Source organism: Rhineura floridana, chromosome 2, assembly GCF_030035675.1.
Source record: "Rhineura floridana isolate rRhiFlo1 chromosome 2, rRhiFlo1.hap2, whole genome shotgun sequence".
In the NCBI taxonomy this organism is placed as follows: Eukaryota; Metazoa; Chordata; class Lepidosauria; order Squamata; family Rhineuridae; genus Rhineura; species Rhineura floridana.
In genome coordinates, this window is record NC_084481.1 from 13,390,461 (window position 1) to 13,409,631 (window position 19,171).

The window sequence follows — 19,171 nt, forward strand, 5'->3', positions numbered from 1 at the left end:
GCAATTAAATTTTAGAAGAAAAGAAAAGGTTTTTGCAGTCACATAGATAGCATGCGTACTTTGATTTCCACTTGTATGACATACTGTCTATAAGATAAAACTAGATTCATGAAAGCAATACTGTACATGTAGATATATTGCATTGGTTTTACAATAATCAATATAGCACAATCAGTTTTAAATGAAGTTGCTTTCCTTCTTTCATTCTGATATTTCATTCTTTCATTTTGTTTTGCCATAAAGGCATAATCCCATACTTCATCTATCCATTGTTTCATGGAGGGTGTTGTACATCATTGCCAGGTTTTTTACACAGACTATCAGCACTCGCCATGTAAGATACTTACTGTTTAGGTGATTAGCATTTTAGGTGACTGATAAATAAATACATCAATATTTTCCAACAGATAGAAGACAGGGATAGGATTATATTCTCTATATGATCTTATTAATCATTCTCCAGCACATTTTGCCACAGAACATTCCTACTACATATGAAATAAGTTTCCAATTTGCTTGTGACATTTCAAAGATTTTTTTATAGTTCTTGTCAATATTATTTATTGTACCTGGGGTTATATATAATTTCAACATGACCTTGTAGTAGTTTTCGCTGACATATTTAAGGAAACTATGTGATTTTTTTTCCAGAGAATTTCCCATATCTCTATAGTGTTGTAAAAGAAAATATTCCTTAGGGATCGTTTCTAGGTACTGCAAATAACAGCCATTTGACAAGATGTAAAGTAATAAAAAATAGCAACAATTTATTGGAGGAGTGGTAGTGTATTAGCTCAGAGCTAAGACCTCCGTTAAAACCAAACTGACTGAAGGTCCCGAACACCGGGTATAAGTTATTTTTATACATTTCTGGTTACATACGTTGCATACCAGTTCCTGCATCATAGACACGTATTCTTTGCATAGATAAGAACTTAGCACTTTGCTAACCACACAGGCTATATGGTACAAACAAGCATGGCAAATATACTCTGCACAACCACAGAGGCACATTGTCTAGGACAAAGCAGGCTACTGGAACAAAGTTTGTGGTTAATAACAGGATGCTACATAAAATAAGCTGAAAGAACAGGATGTGGTGCTCTGCTACTGCTGAAGTCACTAGGTTTCACTGTGTGTACTTCTCTTGCTCGTTTGGAGCCTATGTTGTCAATCACATGGTCTAAGAAATATGGGGTAACTTTGGCTCATATCACAATCCCCCCTTTTGTTCATAACCAGTTCACTGGTTCAAGAACACTTTATTATAAGGAAGACGTTGCATCCTAATGGCATCTCTACATCCCTTCGGATCTTTGGCCTTTGGTGCATACTCCAATCTTCCCCTGGATATAGCCAATGAATATTTACCATGTGAGGGTTTCAAGATTTTAGAAAACACGTTCTGAAACATTCCACAGAGACATTAGGCAAAACACAGCAAAGTTATTATTCCAGTCAAACAAACCAGTGCTCCTATGGCCAACTTTCTTAGCCATCCAGAATCAGGCAACCAAGAGAACAAGGAACTCAAACTCCATTGAGACATCGCTTCATCTCTAATAGCCTTTATGGAGCCCTGTAATTTATTTATTACTACCGAAGTAGCTCTGTGACCACAAATTCAAAATAGTCCAGAATGATTTGGCAGTCAAATTTGTCCAAATTTGTTCAACAGTTCCGTTTGCGAGGAGTTCTTGACTCTCAGTATATAGTAACCAATTGGTCTGGTCTGAATTAAAATAGAGACTATATGTACACCAACTTATTCCCATTTTTGGGCCTTGTCCCACAAACCTTCTGCATAGGGTTCCTCTTTCCTCACCGCTAATAACCCAGAATGAACTGGTGTTATACTTGGTCAAATTCCAAGTAGCAGAATTCTCTACTGCCAACTCTGTCCAATTCAAAGACACAGCGGTGAGTGAAATCCCTGCCTTATGATGTGTGGGGGCGTGTACACAAATCCAGCAGTTTTGAGAGGTTACTACAGCAAATTTATCCAATAGATCCAAATAAAAACTCTCATACCATTCATGGTCAGGCATTTCCATCACAACTGGACTCTATTCAGTTGTCATTTTTATAATGTCAGATAATATAGTTGGAGCCTGGGGCCCTGTGTTACTGGAAAGGGTTCCTTTGCGTTCTCCCCCCTTTTTCAATCTTAAAGCCTCTTTAAATCTGAATCAGGCTTACCACAATAAATTTTTGACCCTGTCTGCTTTAAATTCACCACCCATTTTACTCTTTCACAACCATGAGACACACATGAGGTGTCAGGATGTCTTTGACTTTTGGTCACTCTGGACAAGAAATCCCTAGCTGACAAACCCTCATTCTTTTTGCAGAGGCATCTTGGTCCTGGTAGTTTGAAAAACCACTGGGGGTGAACATCACCTATCAACCAAACCAGATAGATTAGTATAACATTGATAAAATTCATAACTATTGATACAGATATTCAGTAAGTCAAAAAGCAAGCAGCATAATACCAGCAATAAAGAAAAAGAAAAGCACACAATAACTGTTCTGCGCCAGTCCAGAAGGATCCATCAGAGGAGATATGGGCAGTTCTGGATTTTCACCTCGTCTAGGAGAACGGCCAAATGGATAACAATTCATGAATCTATTTCTGAACCCGCTGCCTCTTCAGCTTCAGCTTTATTCTGGACAAGGGACTGGCTACCCACTCATCTACTTCTGGACCTTCCTTTTCCTGCTAGGAAAGCCATGCGTTCCTCCTTATGAAGTCCGCCGTCGTCTACTTCTGGGGACACAGTCCCTGCAATGTCCATCAAAGTTGGGGCCTTCTTGGTCCTAGTATAACGTATCCAGGAATTCTTCTTTTCCACTCTTATGTCTGGCTTATACAAATGTACAGGGACATCAAGGGGAAGGGCCTAGAACTGAGCCGCATATCTGCAGAGAGAATGTTACTGATACTGCAATGACAGAACAAATCAGATTAGATCTTCACCGCTTGCCAAAAAAAAACCCTAATATGAGCAGGACCTAAGGGCATAATAGTGAATACAGGATGGCCAAACAAATACTCAAAAGGAGACAATCTTCCCAAATCCCTGGCCATCCAGTGAATTGATCTACAAAAACAAACATATGGTGAAATCCTTGACATTTAGGCATATCAACATAATCAACTTGCAACCTTATAAAAGATAAATGGACCCATAGCCTTCCTCCTGGAACATTCATAGGTAGGCCCTTTGGGTTTGTTTCTTGACAAATGGAACAGTTTACCATCACCCGCTTTGCTTCCTGATGCACTCCAGGAGCAAATAACTGTCTGGAAATAATATCAGCCATAACATTAGGTCCAGCATGTGTTGTTCGATGTAATTCCTGCAATAATGTTCTAAGTAAAAATTTAGGGGCCACTGGCCTTCCATCACCTGGAATTCTTCAAACTCTATCCAAATCTTTTTTCGCATAATCCTTTGTCCATACATGTTTTCCTTCTTCCAAAACTGTTGTATCTAGTTTTTCAAGACTATAAGTAGTTAAATTTCCTGGTAAAATGAAATGCAGTTCATATTGAATCAGTCTCTGAGGAATAAAATGTTGAGTTTTCTTTTGCAAAATAGGACAACTGTTACCACATGAGAAACTCTCAGAATTAATGAATGTCCTAACACAATGTCCTGAGCGCATTTGACCAATGTCGCTACAGCCGCTAGCATCCACAGACAGACTACTTTCCCCCCTTTTGACCGGATCCAATTGAACAGAATAATAGGCAACCGGTCACATAGTATTTCCAAAGGTTTAGCACAACACATTTGAGTCCATATCCTTATTCTTGTGAACATACAACCAAAGATTTCTCATAGTTGGGGAGTCCCAACACTGTGGTAGTGGACAATGCACATTTGAACTACATATACATCAATGTGGGGTTGAAGGCTTTCGATAATTTCACGGGAGAGTGAGTACTTTGGCACACTAGAAGATGTCATGTGTGGCTTAATAATAATTTTTACTGGGGCAGCAGATTTCAACAAACCTGCCTCTCCCTCCTTAATACTCCATAAAATAGGAGGTACAACCAATTCAGAGGGAATTTGGAGGGAACAAATGGGAGGCAATCAATTGTGACACCTTAGGTGCTGTCAGTACAATTCGCAATCCCTCAGGTGAACAGTAGATGGTAACATTTAACTTACATATGAGATCTCGTTCAAACAGATTGACTAGAAAACCTTGCATCAAAAAAAACTATGTTCAGTTGTCAAAAGACCAATGGAAATCAACAAATTGATTTCTTCACAGTCTGAGGCCGGCCTTGTATTCCCATAATTTGGGCTTGATGTTACTGAGTCCTGTTGCAACGTTAAATAAATGGTACCGGTATCAAATCAGACATTCATCCATCCATCCATCAACAGTCAAAGACACCATTGGTTTACAACGAACATGGACATATAATACATAAAGACAAATCAGACACTAGGGAAACAAGAATATATGCCTCATCCTCAAAAAAAAAATTTGACTGACCATTTCTGATGGGATTTTTTTCCTCAGTAGGAATTATTGGACCCTTGAAATCAAGTCCACGGAGCCTCAGTGGATAGTCTCTTTTTATAATGGTCAATTTCTTTGTAATAATGACAAGAATTATCTTCCTGTCCCCATGGAAAACCACATCCTCTAAAAAAACACCTTTTATTGCAATTCTGAGAATTCTGAGGAAAACCCTACCACGTCCCCATCCGTGGGACGAAATCACTAAAACAGCCAACATACAATCTTGTCTGTCTTTTGCATCTTTCAACTCCTTTTGTCTTTACTTCTTCTTAAACATAAACTTTGCCAATGAAACCACTTCAAACAATGACTTTCCCTGTCCTCCTGGAGACTTGTTGTAAAAATATTCTCTAATGTCTGCTAGACTCTGATCTACGTACAACGACGCCACCAACTTTCTGTTTGCATCTGCTTCTGCCTCTGAAATACCAGCATTCTGTCTCAAAGACTTTATTATTCTACTATAATAATCATTAGGACGTTTCTCAGGACCCTACTCCACAAACAGCCTTTTTTCACATCTACCAAAACAGCTTTCTGATATCTCAACAAATTGTCAACCACTGACCAGTATATCTCAAAACTAAAAACTTTTCCTCGGAACTCAAGAATGTATCAATAATTTATCAATATTCCCAACAGTTGATCGCTGTGTTTGAAAAATTATTTTGAGGCGTCTCAACACAATTCTGAATCTTCCCTTAAGAGGGGTGTATTAGTTTGCCAAGTAAGGATTTTCGCTGGAATTGAAAGGAATATCCTAAGGAAGGAACATGAGGCAAACTAGAAATCATATTTTCCCCAGCCAAAGGAACAGGATAGTATCATAGTGGAACTTGGACAAAAAGGTCAGGATGAAAAGAGATTCCAGACCTTGTTTAGGCAGAGACAGAGAATTGAACAGAAGTGACAGAAAATATTATATAGAGGAGGAGAAAAAGTTCCTTTTCCATATTTAAGTGATTTAAGTTTTTGATCCTCTTGTTTCACAGCCATCAGACATTTAATTTGGAATTTTGAACATTCTGATGGTTTTTGTCGTATGTCATTTTTACATTTGTCCACTTCAGGACTGTCCCAAACAAATCAGTAAAGCGCTTTTTAGACAATATGTGAGTCATTCTTGAAAACGTTTTCCAATTTCTTAAGATACAGGCCAATGGGGTGTCAGCCGGAATAGACTGACCTGTACCCATTTTGGGAGCACCTCAATAACAGGATTTATCTCCTGTTATACTAGAACACCTCAAATAAGAGGATTTATTTCTATATAGAACACCTGAGGATTTAATTCTTTTTAGAACGCCTGCAGGATTTAATTCTGTGGGAACACCTGATGATTTACCTCCTATATCCAACTGGGACTCTAACCCAGTTAATACTATTTATCAATACCTTGGAACACCTCAGGATTTATTTCCTTCTTTGGAACACCTCAGGATTTATTTCCTTCTTTATTAACCTGAAATTTTGAATTCCATTGGCAATGTCTCTCAAGAAATTAAATTGCTTTACTCTTGTTGCCAAATGGCCTGCAACTTTATTGGTCCCACCGGATCCCAAGGTGAAGAGAACCCCAAAAGGTAGACTCACCTGGGTGTGTACTGGATTGTCTCCAATTCTCAGGAGCTGCTGGGAAACTGACCTAGTTCGTCCCATCTGGGGTGCCATTTGTTGTAAAAGAAAATATTCCTTAGGGATCGTTTCTAGGTACTGCAAATAACAGCCATTCGACAAGTTGTAAAGTAATAAAAAATAGCAACAATTTATTGGAGGAGCGGTAGTGTATTAGCTCAGAGCTAAGACCTCCGTTAAAACCAAACTGACTGAACGTCCCAAACACCGGGTATAAGTTATTTTTATACATTTCTGGTTACATACGTTGCATACCAGTTCCTGCATCACAGACACGTATTCTTTGCATAGAGAAGAACTTAGCACTTTGCTAACCACACAGGCTATATGGTACAAACAAGCATGGCAAATATACTCTGCATAACCACAGAGGCACATTGTCTAGGACAAAGCAGGCTACTGGAACAAAGTTTGTGGTTAATAACAGGATGCTACATCGAATAAGCTGAAAGAACAGGATGTGGTGCTCTGCTACTGCTGAAGTCACTAGGTTTCACTGTGTGTACTTCTCTTGCTCGTTTGGAGCCTATGTTGTCAATCACATGGTCTAAGAAATATGGGGTAACTTTGGCTCATATTATTTATTTATTTATTTATTTTATTTTATTTTATTTATAGACCGCCCATAGCGAATAGCTCTCTGGGCGGTGAACAGCAGAGTTAAAATACAAAGTTACAATAAAACTTACAAGGTCACAACAAGGTAGAGTAAAAAACATTGAATATAAAACATGAACGTTAAAATGCCTGGGAGTATAACCAGGTCTTAACCTGGCACCTAAAAGAAAGTACCGTAGGCGCCAGGCGTATCTCCTCAGGTAAGCTGTTCCATAGTTCGGGGGCCACCACAGAAAAGGCTCTGGATCTAATAACAATCCTCCGGGCATCCTGATGGGTTGGTACCCGGAGGAGGGCCTTAGATACTGAACGAAGTGAACGGGTAGGTTCATAGCAGGAGAGGCGTTCCATCAGATATTGCGGTCCCACACCGTGTAAGGCTTTATAGGTCAAAACCAGCACCTTGAATCTGGCTCGGAAACAAATAGGTAGCCAGTGCAAGCGGGCCAGGACAGGTGTTATATGCGCGGACCAATGGGTCCCCTTCAACAACCTGGCTGCCGCGTTTTGCACTAGCTGAAGTTTCCGAACGGTCTTCAAGGGCAGCCCTACATAGAGCGCATTACAGTAGTCCAATCTAGAAGTTACCAGAGCGTGAACAACAGAGGCGAGATCGACACTGTCCAGATAGGGGCGTAGTTGGGCTACTAAGCGAAGATGGTAAAACGTATTCCGCGCCACCGAGGCCACTTGAGCCTCAAGCGACAAGGAAGGGTCAAAAAGGACCCCCAAACTACGAACCTGTTCCTTCAAGGGGAGTGTAACCCCATCTAGAACAGGCTGAACATCCACCATCTGGGCAGGTAAAGAGCTCACCAACAGTGTCTCAGTCTTGTCTGGATTGAGTTTCAGTTTATTAGCTCTCATCCAGTCCATTATCGCGGTCAGGCAACGGTTCAGCACATCAACAGCCTCACCTGAAGAAGGTGAAAAGGAGAAGTAGAGTTGCGTGTCATCAGCGTACTGATGGCAACGCACTCCAAAACTCCTGATGACCGCACCCAGAGGCTGCATGTAGATGTTAAAAAGCATGGGGGACAAGACCGACCCCTGAGGGACTCCACAATGGAGAGTCCAGGGTGTCGAGCAATGTTCCCCAAGCACTACCTTCTGGCGACGATCCGCTAAGTAGGAGCGGAGCCACTGCCAAGCAGTGCCCCCAACTCCCAACTCCACGAGCCTCCCCAGAAGGATACCATGGTCGATGGTATCAAACGCCGCTGAGAGATCAAGGAGAATCAACAGAGTCACACTCCCCCTGTCCCTCTCCCGACAAAGGTCATCATACAGGGCGACCAAGGCTGTTTCAGTGCCAAAACCGGGCCTAAAACCGGATTGAAACGGATCCAGATAATCAGTTTCATCCAAAAGCGCCTGGAGCTGGCCGGCGACCACCCGTTCCAAGACCTTGCCCAAAAAAGGGACATTCGCCACCGGCCTGTAGTTGTTCAAAACATTTGGGTCCAAAGAAGGTTTCTTCAAAAGAGGTCTCACTACTGCCTCCTTGAGACTACCAGGGACTACTCCCTCTCTCAAGGAGGCATTTATCACCTCTTTGGCCCAGCCGGTGGTTACAGCCCTGCCGGCCTTCACCAGCCAAGATGGGCAAGGATCCAGGGCGGACGTGGTCGCCCGCACCATTCCAAGCACCTTGTCCACTTCCTCAAGCTGCACCAACTGAAATTCATCCAACAATGGAGGACAAGACCGCGCTCTGGACACTCCAATGGAATCATCTATAATAACATCAGAGTCTAAGTCCCGACGGATGCAAGCAATCCTGTCTTGGAAGTGTTCCGCAAATTCGTTGCAGCGGGCTTCTGATGTTTCTTTAGTGTCATGAGGGGCAGAATGTAAGAGCCCTCGTACCACCCTAAAAAGCTCCGCTGGGCGGCAAAGAGATGATCTAATGGTGGCAGCAAAGTAAGACTTTTTGCCGCCCTAACCGCTTTTACATATGCCTTAGTGGAGGCACTCACCAAAGAATGACTGCATCCATCAGGAGTTCGCCTCCACCTGCACTCTAGCCTCCTTCTCTCTTGCTTCATCACTCTCAGCTCCGGGGTATACCACGGTGCTGTTTGAGTTCTGCACCGAAGGGGGTGCGCGGGGGCAATCCTGTCAATGGCCCGGGTCATCTCCGTATTCCACAGGTCGACCATGGCCTCGACAGGAGCGCCAGTACTATCGGCCGGAAAAACTCCCAGAGCACTCTGGAAAGCAACAGGATCCATAAGCCTCCGGGAGCGGACCAACTTAATAGGTCCCCCACCTCTGCAGAGGGAAAGTGCTGTCGTGAGTCTAAAGCTCAGCAAGCGGTGATCTGTCCATGACAATGGGGTAGATGAAAAATACCCCACCCTCAGATCACCATCTCCATGACCAGTGGCGAAGATCAAATCAAGAGTATGTCCTGATACATGCGTAGGGCCAGTAACAACTTGAGACAGCCCCATGGTTGTCATGGAGGCCATGAAGTCCTGAGCCGCCCCGAACAAGACAGCCTCGGCATGAATGTTGATATCTCCCATTACCACTAGTCTGGGGGACCTCAACAATACCTCCGAGACTATCTCCGTCAGCTCAGCTAGGGAAGCCGTTGGGCAGCAAGGTGGGCAGTACACCAACAGTATTCCCAATCTGTCTCCATGGCCCAACACAAGATGAAGACACTCCAAACCAGTCGCCGACTGGACAGGGTGCTTGGTGAGAGAGAAAAAACTCCGATAGACCACAGCAACCCCGCCTCCCCGGCCCTCAGATCTACCACAGTGCTGCACCGAATACCCAGGTGGGCAAAGCTAGGAAAGAGCAACTCCTCCCTCCTCACCCACCCAGGTCTCGGTAATGCACGCAAGGTCAGCGCCCTTTTCCACAATCAAATCGTGGATAAGGGGTTTTTTATTAACGACCGACCTAGCATTTAAAAGCAGCACCTGGAGATCCGAGAGCTGGCTGACAGTACAACCAACAATCCTGTGGGTATGAGGAGAACCGGAACAAGGCACAGACACGACTTGTCTGGGACGAGTTCCCCTTACCTGGCACGTTCTCCTCCTCATATCACAATAGAGATAGTTTTACTATGTTTTGTGCGCACTTTACTAACTTTCTCCAGTTTCATTTCATACTTTAATAATAGTTTGTATTGTTTTGATTATAAGTGGGGGTTTTATTATTAACCTTTCAAATTTTCAGTGAACTTTGAAATGGGGATTTATGTTCAAACCTTCTCTAGATTGAGGTTGAAACTGAACAAACATTTATTTATTATCTTTACTTTTCATGTTTAGAACAGTTTCTTTTCCTTTTTACAATGCTCAAACACTCTTTTTTCAAGTTTTTTGGAGGTTGTACATTGTGTCTATCTGTGCTGGAGAACAAACCTTGTAAATGTGTTAAAAGTCATGTATACATATATAGCAGCATGACTATTATTTATTACTTTAATATCCTTTCTGAGCAAGGAATGTACAGGCGGGCCACGCTTATACGGCAGGTTCTGTTCCGGACCCCCACCGTAAAGCAGAAATTGCCATAAAGCAGAACCCCATTGAGCATAATGGGGCGTGTTGCGTGAAATGACACAAAAATGATGCGAAAATGCTGCAAAAGCGGCTTTAAAATGGGGAATGAAAGCCGCCGCATTAGCGGAACTCTGGTAAGCGAAGCCCCGGTAAGCGGGGCCCTACTGTAACACTCGTTTGCTGTAGTCAGAGCTGTTCTAGCTCCTGCATTACCCTGGCAGCACAATTGTTTCCCAATTGAGCATTTTCCTCATGTCATGTGTGTGCTTGGCATATAGTCCTTATGAGGGATTGCAGAAACATCATACTTGTGGTATGATTTGCATATTTTTTATAGTTTTTATTTGTGCATTTTCAGTAGTAAATACAAACAACCTTACTCAAAGCATGTTTTGCATAATTGTGTAATACAGCCCTTAGTATTTTTTCCATTTGCATTCAGAAAAATCCACGTTCCAATGATTTCTAAGGAATAGTTATGAATAATTACTAAAGCTTCTTCAAAAGGGAAAAGAAAAGTCATCTTATTATTTCCCAGAGACTGACCTGACAAATGCTATTGGGGGTCGCTGATTCATACGGTCGCCATAAGTCGTGATCGACTTGAAGGCACGTAACAAAACAAAATAGCAATGGGGGGCAGGAGAAAGAAGTGGAGTGAGGTGAATTCACCTTAGATCCCAATGGAGGAATTGGGGCACGAGTTTTCTTAGTCAATATCCTAATTGATCAGGTGCATGAACTGATGCTATAGATGCTATAGATTGAATAAACCATTTAGAAGGCGAGGACTAAAGGGAATGGGAATAGAACAAACACATTTGGATTGCTGGAGTTGTTGTTGTTATGTGCCTTCAAGTCGATTATGACTTATAGTGACCCTATGAATCAGCAACCTCCAAGAGCATCTGTCATGAACCACCCTGCTCAGATCTTGTAAGTTCAGGTCTGTGGATTCCTTGATGGAATCAATCCATTTCTTGTTTGGTGTTCCTCTTTTTCTACTCCCTGCTGTTTTTCCCAGCATTATGGTCTTTTCTAGTGAATCATGTCTTCTCATTATGTGTCCAAAGTATGTTAACCTCAGTTTCATCATTTTAGCTTCTAGTGACAGTTCTGGTGTAATTTGTTCTAACACCCAATTATTTGTCTTTTTCGCAGTCCATGGTATGCGCAAAGCTCTCCTCCAGCACCACATTTCAAATGAGTTGATTTTTCTCATATCCGCCTTTTTCACTGTCCAACTTTCACACCCATACATAGAGATCGGGAATACCATGGTCTGAATGACCTGACTTTGGTGTTCAGTGATACATTTTTGCATTTGAGGACGTTTTCTAGTTCTCTCACAGCTGCCCTCCCCAGTCCTAGCCTTCTTCTGATTTCATGACTATTGTCTCCGTTTTGGTTAATGACTGTGCCAAGGTATTGATAATCCTTGACAAGTCCAATGTCCTCATTGTCAACTGTAAAGTTACATAAATCTTCTGTTCTCATTACTTTAGTCTTCTTGACGTTCAGCTGTAGTCCTGCTTTTGTGCTTTCCTCTTTAACTTTCATTAGCATTCGTTTCAAATCATTACTGGTTTCTGCTAGTAGTATAGTATCGTCTGCATATCTTAAATTATTGATATTTCTCCCTCCAGTTTTCACATCTCCTTCTTCTTGGTCCAATCCCACTTTCTGTATGATATGTTCTGCATACAGATTAAACAAATAGGGTGATAAAATACAACCCTGTCTCACACCCTTTCCGATGGGGAACCAATCAGTTTCTCCATGTTCTGTCCTTACAGTAGCCTCTTGTGCAGAGTATAGGTTGCGCATCAGGACAATCAGATGCTGTGGCACCCCCATTTCTTTTAAAGCATTCCATAGTTTTTCATGATCTACACAGTCAAAGGCTTTGCTGTAATCTATAATGCACAGGGTGATTTCCTTCTGAAATTCCTTGCTCCGTTCCATTATCCAACATATGTTTGCGATATGATCTCTGGTGCCTCTTCTAAATCCAGCTTGGACATCTGGCATTTCTCGTTCCATATATGGTAAGAGTCTTTGTTGTAGAATCTTGAGCATTACTTTACTTACATGGGATATTAAGGCAATAGTTCGGTAATTACTGCATTCTCTGGGATCCCCTTTCTTTGGAAGTGGGATATATATTGAATGCTTCCAGTCTGTGGGCCATTGTTTAATTTTCCATATTTCTTGACAAATTTTTGTCAAAATTTGGACAGATTCAGTCTCAGTAGCTTGTAGCAACTCTATTGGTATGCCGTCTATTCCTGGTGATTTGTTTCTTCCAAGAATTTTAAGAGCAGCTTTCACCTCACATTCTAAAATTTCTGGTTCTTCATCATACGGTTCCTCCATGAATGAATCTGTCATTCTGTCATCTTTTTTACAGAGTTCTTCAGTGTATTGCTTCCATCTTCCTTTTATTTCATCTCAGTGAGTCAGTGTGTTCCCCTGTTGATTATTCAACATTCCTAGTCGTGGTTTAAATTTCCCTTTCATTTCTCTAATCTTTTGGAATAGGGCTCTTGCTCTTCCCATTTTGTTGTCCTTTTCTATTTCTATACAATAAGTATTGTAATAGTTTTCTTTGTCCCTATGTACTAGTCGTTGTATAGTTGCATTTAGGGTTCTGACCATGTTTCTGTCTCCTTTTGCTTTTGCTTTCCTTCTCCCTTTAACCATTTGAAGAGTTTCTTCAGTCATCCATTGAGGTCTTTCTCTCTTTTTAACAAGAGGTATTGTCTTTTTGCATTCCCTGACTCCAGTCCATAGTTCTTCTGGTTCTCTGTCAACTAAGTTTAAAGCCTCAAACATGTTCCTTATTTGATCTTTATATTCTTCTGGGATGTTATTTAAATTGTATTTTGGCATTATGATTGCTTTGTTTTTCTTCTTTAGCTTTACTCTGATTTTCGATACGATAAGTTCATGATCTGTACCGCAGTCTGCTCCTGGTCTTGTTTTTGCAGAAAGTATGGAACTTCTCCATCTTCTGTTGCCAATTATGTAATCAATTTGATTCCTATATTGACCATCTGGTGATGTCCACGTGTACAGTCATCTTTTTGGTTGCTCAAAAAATGTGTTTGCAAGAAACAAATAATTGGCTTCACAGAATTCAATAAGTCTTTCTCCTGCTTCATTTCTGTCACCTAAGCCCCATTTCCCCACAATTCCTAGTTCTTCTCTGTTCCCTACTTTTGCATTCCAGTCCCCCATGATTATCATCATATCTTGTTTTGGTGTGTGATCAATTTCCTCCTGTACTTCTGCGTAAAATCTCTCCAATTTTTCTTCTTCTGCGTTTGATGTTGGAGCATAGACTTGGATGATGGTTATGTTAATAGGTTTCCTGTTTAATCTCATTGATATCACTCACTCAAACCTTGCGTTGTAGCTCCTAATTGCTTTTGCTACATCACTTCTCACTATTAAAGCAACCCCGTTTCTTCTTGATTTCTCATTTCCTGCATAAAATATTTTGTAGTTGCCTGATTGAAAAAGTTCCTTTCCAGTCCATTTTAATTCACTCACCCCAAGTATTGTAATGTTGATACGCTCCATTTCTTGCTTGACAATGTCTAACTTTCCCTGGTTCATGCTTCTCACATTCCATGTTCCTATTGTGTGCGTCGTACAACTCCGGACTCTCCTTTCGCATCTGTGCGCATCAGCCTCTAGGCTTCCTTTCAGCTTTGACCCAGCTGCGTCATTAGTCACAGCGCTACTCGTACTTGTCCTTTGTTTTTTCCCAGTAGCTCAGTGAGTGCCTTCTGACCTGGGGGTCTCATTTTCCAGCACTATCTCGTGTTGCATTTTGGATACTCTGTTCATAGGTTTTTCGTGGTAAGAGGTATTCAGAGGTGGTTTACCATTGCCTTCCTCTGAGTTTGGATGCATCTTAGTCTGGTGTCTGAGCTTTGACTATTCCGCCATGGGTGCCCCTGCTAGGAGTCTAGCCTCTTGGTCTAGACTCCTGATGGCATTGCTCTCAGCTTCTTCAACACTCTTAAACTCCCTCACCACGTTAAGGTGTGCATCCTAAAGGGGGATTGCTGGAGTACTTCATAATAAAGTTTCATTCATTCTTTCATAATATATAACCTAAACACTCCTTCTAAGCCATTGCTGGAGTGATAGACACAAATAGTGTACATACACATACTTGCCCAAGTTTACTCTTGCCTGGTTTTATGCATAGTTTGATTGAAGTTAGCTATAGTATGTTCTAAAAGGTTAGAAAACTAAAGAAAACTAAATAGTTCAATTGACAAGAAAACTGCATTTTGTGCTCCTCTGGAGGCTCTTCTTAAGGGGTGGCGGGCTGGGGGAGCGATTACTGTGTATGTGAAGATTCTGAAATCTTAATTAAGGGTGGGAGTTAGATCAGGGACAGGGATACAGCTTATCAAGAAAAATTCACAAAAATGCCTTAAGTAGGAGTACTTTATTTGAAGGAGCATAATTTCTTTTTTCCAAGTTCTGTGATAGGTCATATAAATCCCAGAAGGATTTTAAAAAGCTGGATTGCTGGAGTATTTGACTGACAGCTATAGTCTTTTTGCACTTAGGAGCTCTTTGGAACATGCACTTGGGAGTCACTTGACAACAACAACCCTCAACGTGCTAACCTGCCACAGACTGAGTTGATCACATAACTGACTCCTGTGATATGCTGTGCTGAGCCCAAATCACCTTTTGGCAATCAGTCACGCCCACTGCTTTTCAGGTGTGCATATGATCCAGGGCAAAAAGCTGATCCAAGCTCCATTTAGTATGTGGTGGATGGCAGTCACATGATTGTCTTAGACATGGCAGTGGGGCAATAGTCCATACAGGATAACTGAAAATAGGAGCTGCTTCAGACTCAAACAATAAAAGTGAATGAGCGCTGAATATCAACATGTAACTTTACTTGAATAGTAGTGTAGTGGCAAATTCAGAAGTACAGGGTCCCTTCATGATAGTCACAGTGACAGCAAGACTCCCTCTGCCCTTTTTTTACTGCTGGGTTGAGAATGGGGTCCTTGTTAATGCCTTCTCCCACAACAATTGATGTCCCTAGGAGACGATCAGCATGAAAGGGGAGAGTATTAGCTACTGAAAAAAGTCTTCTCAGTGGCTGACTCACCTCCTTTCACTCTGATTGGCTCCAGTCAGCAGGAAAGGACAAGGAAGCATGTTAGAAGACTCTTCTCAGTGGCTAACACACTCCCCTTTTATGTTGATTAGCTCATACGATGGTGGAGACATAGGGATCCTGCTGGGACCCTGCTCCCCAAAAAAGTAAGGGGTCTAAGACCCCCTGAGCCCCCGGACAACTACATCCCTGCTTGAATGTAGCTTGGCAACCTTGCTAGTTCTGGGATAAAATATGTCCACAGTGGGTTCCACATGGGAGGTGTGGTTGATATCCATGATAAATGGGGCTTTTTCAGTGGTAGCCTCTTATTTGTGGAATTCCTAACTTAAGGAGACATGCCAAATGACCTGACCTGTACAAATGACCTTTGACCTGTACACTGCTGGATAAGAACTAAAGTAATCTCTTAGTTTTAAATTGTTTTTAAATTTGTTTACCATTCTTTTAATTATGAATTGAGCTTTAATGATAGGTAGATAGATAGATGCCAGCAACTTTGAGTATGTGTAGCTAGAAAATCAGTAACACTGAAATAAGTAACTCATTGAGAACCTTGATTGGAAGATGGAGTAAAATATTTTCAGTAAATAAATATAATAACGTATAACTCTTTAGAGATGAGGAAAGGTACTAAATGTGCAGGTAGTGAAGAAAATGAAATGAATGTTTCCAAATTCTGATTTCTCTGTCAAGCAATCCTCCAGCAGCAAATTCAGGTCAGTAGGTTTATTTGTTGGCACCTCATTCTGTCATACTGCCTGTCTGCCTGCTGTGTTACTTTGAAAATGAGCTGGCTGAAATAAACAAGAATCCTTCCCAAGAGTGGAGCAGACAGGCATTGTCGAGTAATGATAGGGTGGTTATCCAAGTGCCCACCAAGTGAAAACACAGCTGCTGTTTAACAGAGTAGTCTTGTCAGCGGCAAGAGCATCCCCGTGCAGTCAGGTCTGTTGTGGGGGAGGTGCTGCTGATTAATGAAAGCATTCCCTAGAAAAACACTTTATTTGCACTATATAGTGATGTGGTCAAGCACCTGAGATCCTTGACCATATCTATGAAGGTTGTTAGTTCGTGTAACAGCATGGTCTTTAAACTGATTCTTGGAGGCATTCTTTTGCACCGTGCTGAGACTTAAGCGGTACCTGTGTGATGTAATAGATAAAGATTTGGGGAGATCTGGGTTCAAATCCTTCCTCGGGTACCTTGCTCATTGACCTTGGTCTAGAGACATTGTCTCTCTGTGTGATCTGCCTCATGGGATCTAAAGTCTTACACCCTGAGTTCCTTGGATGAAGGATGATATGCATATGATCATTGAAGTTAAATCTGTATTACTCACCTCTTATATGATGTAAAACAAATTTGAACTATACCCACTATAAGAGATTTCTGACAAGGTGTTAAAATGTCCCAGTTCTGAAAATGGTTTGAAGTTGTTACTTGTTATCCTGAACCCAAATGAGACAGAGAAGTCACTTAGTCATCATTGTGAAAAGAAAAGAAAAAGAGAAGTTTTATTGTTCATTACTTTAGAAAATACTTTTTTTTTTAAGGTGAGAAACTACTCTGAGTTGAGTCATGGACTAACCAGCAGTTTAAAAATAGTGCAATCTTTCAAGCTCTACAAAATTCTTCATTAGACATAAAGAGTAGCAAGAGCTCAGAAAAGCAAAGTCAATTCTCACATGGGCTTTTTGTTTTTATTCTAGGCTTTTGCCGCCACTGCAAACAAAATGGCAAGTTCAGTTTGATTTTAGCCCTCTTCACATGTTCAGCCTGAACTTGTGATGGCAAAAAAGTGTGTAAGGGGCCAGGTTTTCGCATGCCACCCGCAACCCCAACTTCCCCTTATGCATTGCCTGTGCTTCCCTCCATTCCTGATATTTATATGTTCAGTGTGAAGATCAGTAAGGGGCTTGTAAGCATATTTATTTATTTATTTATTTATTTATTAGATTTTTATACCGCCCGACTAGCAATAGCTCTCTGGGCGGTGAACAACAGAAATACAATAAAATCACACAATATAATACAACAAAGCATATAAAATAAAACAATCTAAGAACAGTTACAGCGCATTTAAAACTAAGTGACTTAAATTAAAATGCCTCAGAGAAGAGGAAGGTTTTAACTTGGCGCCGAAAGGATAACAATGTCGGTGCCAAGCGCACCTCCTCGGGGAGACTATTCCACAATTTGGGGGCCACCACTGAGAAGGCCCTAGATCTTGTCACCACCCTCCGGGCCTCCCTATGAGTCGGAACCTGGAGGAGGGCCTTCGTAGTAGACCGTAGTGTACAGGTCGGTTCATATCGGGAGAGGCGTTCCGACAGCTGAAGGTGCTTAGAAACCTCTCTGTTATCAGATTTTATGAGGCTTACCAGTTACACATGGAAGCTCCCTTCAAGATCTGCACACTCAGCCTTGGACAATTGGCTATGGAGTGGGTGCACCTAGTGTGCACAGGGATGTTTGAGCTGGGCTTGGCACATACAGCCCTGGCCTACACACTTTCTGCTTTTTGCCCTCACATGTTCAGGCTAAATGCCCGGAAGATGGCAAAAGACTGGTTTTTCTTGCTAGACCTCAGGTTACATAATTAGGGTCTCAGAGAGCATACAGTAATTCTCTTCTGAAGCTGACATCTTTTAAGTTGGTACCTAAAAATGAAAAGAAGGGGTAAAAAAGAAACAAAAATATAAAGAAAACCATCATTGCTCTAGGTTGGAGTTGATTTACATTTATGAAGGATCTTAGATGACTGAGAGTCAGTATGGTCACATTCTCTAGTTCAGTGGGTGGAAGGCTTTGGTCTCAAGTCCTTGAGCTACAGTCTTATCTTTGGCGCTGGTGTTAACCTCATATGGTACAAGTTTCGGTAGCTTTCCTCATCTGCCAGTAGCAAAACACTCATTCAAACAGCCGGCTATGATAGCCAGCTGCTGGTGGCTAGAAGAGCTTATTATTTCACCTTTTGTTTAACATCCTATTCTACCTGTTTTGTGCTTGAATATTCATTTTGCCTATTAAAGAGTTCTGTACAACTGGAAAAAAAATCTTTTACCTTACTGTCAGCAGTGAAGAGTTAGTGATGTTTTGGTTCTATGACTATTTTTGTGTGATCAGCATAACCACCAATATTTTTACCTTGGATTTTCTCATCATACACAGTCCTGAAACTGAATGTCCTCAAAAGGATTCCAAGTGAGCAATGTCTTTAACAAAGACACTCATATAAGAGTCATTGTCTTGATTACAGACACATGAATTCCTATGGAATGCTGGACCCTTTAATACAAAAATGTAGATATGAATGCGTTTTTAGCTGATACTAATCAGATGATTAAAAATGACAGATTCTAATGCTTTGATCCTAGTTGATATTCTGTTGGCATTATAGATGTGACATGATAGATTTCATTCATTGCTTGATGGCTCTCTTTCAGCTCTGCATGACATAATCTTCCTTGGAGAAAATCAGCAAACTTCTTATTAGTGCAAATTAAGAATTAGGTACATGTTAACAGGATGAAAAAAGGAGGGAGGAGCCCAGAATGCCAAAAATTGGGAAAAACCAAATAGTATCTTCAAAATAATTTTTTTATTGTATAAAACAGTATAAGAATATGCCCAACGCGTTTCAGCCCAACCAGGGCTTTCATCAGGGGATTTTGATTAG

At 41.3% G+C, this 19,171-nt stretch overlaps 1 protein-coding gene across 22 annotated transcripts in view; it reads left to right on the top strand.

Moving 5' to 3' along the window:
* Nucleotides 1-19,171, top strand: part of MAP2 (microtubule associated protein 2) — a 468,623-nt gene that overhangs the window by 243,063 nt on the left and 206,389 nt on the right. The gene's annotated exons all lie outside the window — the stretch shown is intronic.